The sequence below is a fragment of the Lygodium microphyllum genome, unplaced genomic scaffold (genome assembly GCF_053477565.2).
Source record: "Lygodium microphyllum isolate KBCC unplaced genomic scaffold, Lygodium_microphyllum_v1.1.10 scaffold_37, whole genome shotgun sequence".
NCBI classification, from domain to species: Eukaryota; Viridiplantae; Streptophyta; class Polypodiopsida; order Schizaeales; family Lygodiaceae; genus Lygodium; species Lygodium microphyllum.
The window spans coordinates 1,670,993-1,680,815 of NW_028229520.1; positions in this window are offsets into that span (position 1 = coordinate 1,670,993).

A 9,823-nucleotide genomic window follows, 5' to 3' on the forward strand; every position below is an offset into this window, starting at 1 on the left:
AACCGATCATACTACTTCCAAGACTGAAAGCATAACCATTAAATGATCTTCTATCATAGACATAACTAGCCCAATCAGCATCTGTATATCGTGTCAAATCAAGCAGCTTTTCAAACTCGTAAAATAGCCCATAATCAGCAGTACCATTCACATTTTGCATAATCCTCCTAACTACATCCAAATGTGGCTTGCAGGGCTTCTGCATAAACTAGCTATTCGGCCCCACTAGGTAACTGAGGTCAAGACGTGTGATAGTAAGATAGATTGGGCTATCCAACATCAACTACAAGTTTGACATTCTGATCCAGTGGTGTTTCCATGGCTTACATTCCATCATCCCATATTTTAGTAGCATATCTTGTGCATAGTGTTCTTGTAGCAACCAGATTACTTGAGGTGTAGATATAACATCAATCCCAAGAAAATATTTCAGCTCTCCCAAAACTTTCACCTTAAACTCAACCTATAACATGGATTTAATTTCAACAATATGATGGTCATCATTTCTAGTAATAATCAAGTCATCTACATAAATGACCAAGTGTATAAAACCTATCTCTATCCTCTTCATAAACAAACTATGGTTTGCATGTCCCATCTGAAGTTATAAATACATAATAATGCGAGAAAAATGGACTTTTTCAGCCTACACACGACTTGGGTGATCAGGGTATACATAGCCCTCAAATTGCTCCATATACACCTCCTCAATCAAATCTCCATTCAAAAGTGCATTCTTGACATCCATCTGCCAAAGCTTCCATCCCTTGGATGTTGCTAAAGCAATGAAAATTCTCATAGTTGCTATGTTTGCAACTAGGATGAATGTCTCTTCATAATCCAAGTCATATTGCTGCACATACCCCTTCGCAACCAATCGGGCTTTGTATCTTTCTAATGATCCATCTACCTTACATTTCACCTTGTAAACCCATTTACAACCAATGGGTATTTTGCTTCAGGTAGACTAACCAAATCCCATATGTCATTTTCAGCTAATGTTGCATATTTCTCATCCATGGTAACACACTAATTTTCATATCCAACTGCCTCATTAAACTTCATAGGCTATTTGTGACCCATCACTTTAGTCATACTACAGGCAAAATGTTTGGCTAAATACCCATTGTAAGTCTACCTATCAACAAGCTTTCTAACCCTTTCTAACCTTCTTATATGATGTTCATTATGAAATTGTATCTCATCATGAGGAGATACATACTTGCTTTGCCTTACTCTCGGTGCAATAACAAATGATATACCCAATTTACTATCAAGATTGTCACTGCCAACAACTCATATCTAGATGTAAGAAAGTTGATAGCATCATTAAGCATCTTCTCTTTGCCTTTATCTAACCTTCCCCTCACTGACATATCTATGTCAATGGATATAGTACCATGACTATGCAGTCTTCCTATCTTAGAAATGACAATAGAAGACACACCACCTATAGGTCCACTCACTATAGTACTAATCATAGGATAATTTTCAGTAGTATGAATTGCTGGTCCATCAAAGACCACTACATTTTGACCACCATACCATGATTCCAACTCATCAAATACTATATCTTTGTTTTGCTGCTGATCAATGTCTCACGAGTAGATTGATTGTAAACACCCTTAACAGCTTTTGGATCTAACTTCTTTCTCTTGTCACATGAGACACATGTAACTTCCTTCTCTTCTCATATGAGACACATGTACATAAGCAATGCAATCAAAGTCTTTAAGGTGACTAATACCAAGCTTGTAGCCATACAACTTCTCATTCAATGTAAGATCATGAATGCTAGCTATAGGGATCATGCTCAAGACATAAATGGCGGTTACAACTACTTCAGCAGCCCAATAACCATTTGGAAAATTCTTTTCATTGAGCATGGCCCTTGAAGCTTCCATAAGCACTACTTAGCTAAGTACCTATCAAACTCTCGAGAAACATACTCACCACCTCCATTATCTCTCAAGCATGAGATATAATATCCAAGTTTATTTTCAACATGCGTTTTGAAATCCTTGAAGACATCTAGTACCTCATCTTTGTGCTTCAAAATATACAACCATGTATATTTACTAGAATCATCAATAAATTATGCATAATCTCTAGCACCACCAAAAGATGCATTATGGGCTGGAACCACCAAATGATCCCACACACCAGAATGCACCACCTGCAAAGGTTTGGAACTATTTCTGACATGTTTGGCAAACAGAAACCTCACTTGCTTTCCAAACTAACAAGTGGAACATACATGTCCTAAATCTGTATACTTGAACTTTGGCAAGCTAAGTACAATCTCCTTTTGGTGCATAGTTTTCAGTCTTTATATGTTTACATGATCAATGCACTTATGTTAGATTTTCACATCTCAAACTACCCCATTATCATGGGCAAACATTGTTGTCTTTAACTCAAGAATAGAAGCATCCAAAGTAAATATTCTACCATATCTTTTGCCTTTAACAATTAGCTTGCAACCATTTCCATACTCTTCAATAAAGGAGCCATGTCTATTGAATCTAACTTGTAGAGTTTGCTCTTGTCCAACGGACAGTAGATTCTTAGTGATAGATGGTACATGTAACACATCATGCAGACTCTTTTTCCTACCATCATGCATGACTAACAGTACCACACCTATATGCTTGATGTCATGATGTGTATCATCACCAATGCATACATAGCCATGAGAGCCTATAGTCATTTCATCAAACCACTCACCATGTGGAGTCATATGATTGGATACACCTGAGTCTATATACCATTGTTCATCAGTCTTACCTTGCTTAGGCATATCTTTAGAAACATGCTGCATAGCAAACAACCTATCTGTATGATCATCATGAGTGTTATTAGAAGATGAATATTTGCCATGTGCCTTTAGGCTTTCATGTTAGCTTGCTTTTTATGATAGTCCTTTGATATGTGTCCATACTTCCCATAGTAGTGACAATCTTTGTCTTTGTTAGACTAATCATGAGACTACCAAGAACCACCTCTACCTCTAGGTGATCTCCCCCTGCTTCTAGAGGATCCATAGATCCTCATTGGCCTTGTGCATTTTGACTTTGTCATGCATTCTATTGTTACTATCCATAGGTATTCTAAGTGTCTCCACAATCTTGAAAAGTTAAACAAGCTCTACCACCTCTAGCTCGCTAACTCGACTCTAAGAGGTACTCGAATCTATATTCAAACCAAGCTTGACTTCCTCATGCAGCAACTAAGCAAGTAGCTCATCCCAATTAGGGGGGTTTATGCTTACAAAGATTGATGTATCAAAGGCCTTGTATTCCTTTCCCAAACCATTCAAGATGATTGCAATCATATCAGCATCGTCAACTTTGGAACCAATTGCTGCAAGCTGATCTAGTTTTCATCTCCATTGTAAGAGCCTGAATGCTGCTGCCAATTTTGGTCATATTGTTGAACTACTACTTTAGCTATATATTCCACGCATCAGTAATGTTTCATAATTCTTCATGAGAATTTTCCAAGCATCCTTTGCAATCTAACAACTAGTAATCTACATAGCCATTACATCTAAGATGCATAATGAGAACCAATGCAAAACTTTACTATCTCTTTCTGATGACTGGCTACAATGAGCTCTTAGTTGCTCTGCAATTGGATTCCTTTCTAGGAGTCTCAGTTCAACTTCATCTCCTAAGCAAAGATCCCAATAACCTCTTCCAATTAGGAAGTTTTGCATCCTAAGCTTCCATGAAGCAAAGTCCTCGTTGTCAACCTTCTCTCCCACAATCTGAGTGATATTGCTGATACATGTTGTATTTTCCATATCTTCAATGATAGTATTTACTGCAATATGCAAACTATCAATACCTGACTCCCTGCAATCCAAGAAGTCTTTTCACTAATTAAAATGCTTGCATAAAATTCAAGCAACACATGTACATTTGTAGGGTACCCTACATTCAATTCAATCCTGCTCAATCCAAACATGTAGCAGACATCAATTCATCAATGGAAAGCCCAAAAACTTTCAACCAAGTAGCATAGATATACCACTGATTTAGAAAGGACAATTCCAGTCCTATAGTGAATGACAGTAAAAACTCTGCAATAACCAATGATATTTCAGCTCAAAATCATGTCAAACATCTCCAAACATTTGTCATATCCTCTAGGTATGGTAATACTTCATGAATTGACGGCATAATAGACATGAATACAAGTCTTCCAACCAATGACAGACAAATAGTTTGTGAGACAACAATAGTAAAATCTTTATTAAGGCTAAAGTACTTTCATCTTAAAACTAGCTCAAAAACATCTTAAGCCATGACCTCTAGAATTGAACACATGTACATATGACCATCAATACTTGTACACTCTTCAAGTGGCAACAAGAGAAGGACTACAAACAGGATGTGAATAGCCAACTCTCTGTTATAACTAGTTGTAACTCAGTCCAGAACTGAACATTCAGTACTCAATCATCCCATTAACCATTCTATAAACATGTGGCATCATCCAAGAATAAGTAGGTACTAAACATAAGCTTTAGTGAGCTCCAAATATCAAGTATAAATTGTCACAGATTTAAGACAACACCCTACCTATGTATTTAGTCAGTGACTCATCTTTAGACCCTTTGAATGGCATCCAAATGCATGAATACATTACCAAACTCAATGCCAAGCATCCTTGCAGTGTTTAGGCATAGTAGATGAGCACCAAAGCTGAGTATTTTATGCAAAGACACAAGCACAATTTCAGCATGTTCATGTCGAGTCTGGATGAGCTTTTAACCTACTCTTCACTTATGCATATAGTGCACTCAATAGTGCTCAAAATCTCCACTCACTGGCCAAGGTTGTTGCTCAATTAAGGAGTGCAACAACTACACAAGCCTTGCTACCCATTTTCAATAGATTGCATCAAGGGAAAAAACAGGTGCAAATATAGACAGATCACATTGATCTATTGTTGTTGATGCTAGCCACTATGATCACTTCTCCAAGCTCCAGTGGATGCTAATGAACTCACTTTGCAAGCCTCAATAGGCTTCGTCAGGAGTAGACACCAAAAATCACCTATACATACCACATCAAGTGCAAGCTATGGGTGCCAATGTTGCAAGGCAATCTTCTTCACAAGCTGCACGTCATAATCATTCTCCAACTTCTAGATCCTTCAAGATTGAGCTCTTGTGCACCACAAAATCGATCTCTCTTTGCTCTAATACCATGTCAAAAGAGAGAAGAAGAGATAGGAAAAGACATGAGATGTCAATCAAGAGCAATGTACTCTCTCATTGTTTCATTAGTATCTCATACTATGTGTTACACACCAAAAAGTCTAAGTCACACATAACACAAGCAACTAGGTCACTAACTAACAGCACTATCAAATTATGGTTAATCTAACCAACTCAATTATTGCCACACACATGGGTGACAACAACTAGCTATAGTTGTACAACATAGAGTCTATGTTAATGAGCTTGATTCTCAACAAAGTTCTAACCAAATCTTTGGCTTTAATGTTGCAATTTTTGCTCATTCTTGCTTTGTAACCATGATAGCATGCATAAGGTACCCACCTTTAATGAGGCTAAAGGAGATAAATTTTAGTAAGTGCTCGAATACGTCTCTATGAGAAAAACCATCTAGAACCCACAAGATGCAGATACTTGGTCAGTTGAGTGGTCTAGAAGTCTACCTCATAGCAAAACATCAATGCCTCATCCCATAGGATGAAACTTGAAGGTCCCAAGAATTCTAAGGCCATCTTAAAATGATAGTTAACACCCCTCCTATAGAGAGACCACTTGGTAATCTATCAAGGATGGAAGTAATCGGAGCATTGCACTAAGTTCATGGATAGTGTGAAATAAGGGGAAGTGAAGCATCAATCCCTCTACCTTAGCATAGTCGGAATTTGTTTTGCCAAAACCATATTGCTTCACATCCTACCTTAGAATGCATGTGATCATAGTCAATCATCCCTAATCCTAAACAACAATGTAGAAAGCTACCCCCAATTATTCAGGTCCAACTATCCATAGAATGGGATCGTTGAAACCTCCATCACCCACTTCTCAGCTATGCACCCATCAAACTTTAGTTATATAAGAAACTTATGCTATCACACTATTTTCACATATACAAATAGCTTCATTAGTCAAGCTACTACACAAGGCTTGTCATATTATCCTTTAGACATAGCACATCAATCAACCATCAATGCAAAAATAGTCGTTTACTTAGTAACAAAAGAAACCTTAAAGTTCCAAGTCCATGGTCAAAATAGTTTTTTTGATAACCTAGGATTTGGTCTTCCATTCCCATCAATTAAATATGCCCTAAAGGATTGCATGCCTCATCCTCGGTAGCATATAATGTATTGAGTTGTATAGTGTCCTTCTCTAGATCCAACACTCAATCGTTGCACTCCTTTGACGGACATCACACATTAATGAGAACTCTACTCACTATCTGGCTTGTGCCCATAATACTAGGCAATATTATTTCACCATTGTTGCCCAACGAGCAACTTGCTTTACCCACTAGTGATTATGATCCACCCAATTTTCAATTATTATCCTGCAAGGCATGAGGGGTACCTTGGATAACCTCTAATTTTACTAATCTCCTACTTGCTCCCACCATAGTGAAGGAAGTCTCAATAGGGAAGATGATAATAATATCAAACACATTTTAAGCATGCTATACAATGAACTAGCAATGCACTTTCATGAAATCATCAATTTACCAAACATTATTCAACTTGCTTTAATTCAACACTCACCATCCTAAGTGTAAGGTACAAGACCTAGCTAGGCTAGATTAGGTAACCTTCAAGAGTCATTTGGACACCTCTCTAAGAGCAATATTGTCTGAACCCCATATGATGCATGGGCTTAACTATTGGACTGACCTTTGAGTCTTCCTCGTAGAAAACATCTACGGCCACAAACTAGAGTATCAAACCTAAAGATCCCTAAATAGGTCATGCTAAAGCAACAACCTAACACCCCTCCTAAAGAGAGCACTTGGTAGCCTCTCAAGGACAAGGGCAATTAACATCATACTCAATTCAAAGAGTGAAATGAGCCAAAGTGATGTATGAACCCTCTATCATAGTATAATCACATTCCATTCCCTTTAAAAAATGTCGATGTTGTTCTATCTTACTACACATGAGGCTGTAAACCTTACAAAGCAAGCATATGTCACATGCTCTAAGAAAAACTAAGGGTTGCTTAAAACTAAGAGCTACAATTATTTATTTTTAAGATCCATTTCTAAACTCAAAACTTGGTGCAATTAAACTAGGACTATAAAGTAATCTATTCAAACCTAAGAATCAAACTTTCTCAAGGGCAAAATATTGGTACCCACCCCTAGTAAGACTAGATGAGGTAAACTTTAGAAGTCGCTTGGGCACCTCTCCATAAATAGTGCTATCTCAAACCCATAGGATGCATGGACTTGACCAATCGTTCGATCTCCACATCTATCTCAAAATGAAATGTTAAGGTCTTATGACAAAGGATCAAACCTAAAAGTCCCTAAATATTTAAGGTCATCCTACAACAGCAATCAAACACTCCCTTCCAGAGAGACCACTTGACAACCACTCAATGTCAAGAGTAACCAATCCCTCTTTAATAGTAGAGTCACACTCCATTCCCCTAAAACAATGATGGTCGGGGATCTATCTTATTACACAAGAGAGCAAGTTTATAAACAATGACGGAAAAAGTGACCTAGCTAATCAAGTCCACCCATCCATAGGATGGGGTCATCGAGACCTCCATCCAGCGACTTTCCATCTACGTGCCTTGCAAGCTTTAGTTACCTAAGCAATTTGTGCTACCATGCTTTCTTAACATATATAAACTGATTTATTGTTGTTACACAAGGCTCATTATATGATCCTATAGACACAATATATTAAATCAATGAATATTGCACAAATAATCCATCACTTAACAAGAAAAGAAACCTTAGAGTGCCAAATCCATGGCCAAAACAATTTTGTTGATAACCTAAGATTTAGCCTTGGAGTCCCACTAACACCTTATCCTAGGTAGCTAGTAAGGCGTCACATTGGGTGATTGCCTTTAGTTGACCCTTCTATTTATCTAAGGAACACCACACCTCTCTCTTTTTCCCAAGGGGAGGGTCATCACCATCTACCTCATGGCCACAACAATAGGCAGCTTTATCTTATTTCCATTGCTTGACTAGCAACTTGGGTTCACCCATTAGTACCGTGGTGCACCCCACCGACAACCATTATTCTCCAAGGCATGAGGGATGCCTTGGGTATCCCCTAGCCTTATCAATGCCTTCACTAGCTCTCAACACAAGGGAGGAAGTTAGTGCCAAAGAGAAAAATAATCGCAAATAGAATTAACCATGCAACACAACGAATTAGCAATGCTTATCCATGAAAACATTCCTTCATCAAGTAGTGTGCGACTTGCTTTGATTCACCAACTACCATACAATAACCAATTCCAATGTAGATCCAATGATTTGATTACTATGCACATTGGTCGATCCCTTTGCGAGGGCAAGGTTGGTAGCATTGACAGTTGGGGTCTATTGTATTGTCGGTACTTGCAACTCCCTTAGCTAAATGGGCATGAGTGTTTGCAGGACCGAGTCGTGCATACCCGAATCACAAAACAAAATAAAACAAAAAAGGTCAAAGGTCATGAACTCACTTAAGTGATGTGGCAAGGGAAGGCTCCTCGCTTGGGGCACAAGGGAAGGGTGTTGGCTAGAGATTTGAGCAAGGAGGGGTTTAGGGTAGAGGATTAAAACTCCAAGGTAGAGTATGGATGTGGAAGGTTTTAAGGGTTATTGGCTCATTGACTCAACAATGGCAGACGTGAAAAGCTGAATCACATGCTTTAACAAAAACAGAGGCTTCCTCACAACCGCGCCTACAATGATTCATTTTTGGAGGTCCATTTGAAAACTGAAATTTGGCGCGCTTAAATCGAGAATGGCAGTGCCCTGTGCGCGAAAATATCATTTCAGGGGAAAGTAATCTGCGAAGGGCAGGTCACCACCATTGCTGCTGAATGTTTCACGAGCCCTGAGGTCTTCTTTGGTGAGCATGTTGCCGGATACTGTGCATTAGGGTTGCAGATCATGGTTCTTCTCTGCAACATTGGGTATCGGACATGCAGTTTGTATATAAGAGTCTGATACTGATTTTCCACTCGCAGAAAACACCACCTGGCCTTTACGTAGGTCATCTGATGCAAAAGATGGATGCACCGCAGATATTGGGTATAATTCTCAAAGGTGGTGGCTGTAATGGAGATTAATGGTAAAATGGGTTGTCCTTCCGATGGGTAAGATCTAGAAGTAGAGAGCCAATTTCTTGCTCTACTCGTGAGATCGTGAGAGCCTTGCAGATTTGGAAGAGGTTCGAGATGTTTCTCACAATTTTTGCAATGAGGACAAGATGCTCCATTAGGAACTTCTAAGAATAACCATCAGGGCCCCTGCACAAGCTTGACCATTTTTTCTTCCAATAACTTAACCCCATGATCTCCAACTGCCTTCCTTGCTTTTCGAGTGGACAATAAAAACCAAATCTTAGTTGTGACAGTCACTACTAAGCTCACAGAGATTTTATGTGGTTGCAATCCCTAATTTGAGCAATTCAATCGAACCTTCCCGGCTAACATGATCTCTATGCATAGACTACATTTCACTTCTGATGAGCTTTCAAGTTCACAATGAGAATCCTAAGTGCTCAGATCAAATGTATACCACATTAAACTGCAAACACACCAAAGACCACATATTGTCCTTGGTGCGAAAGT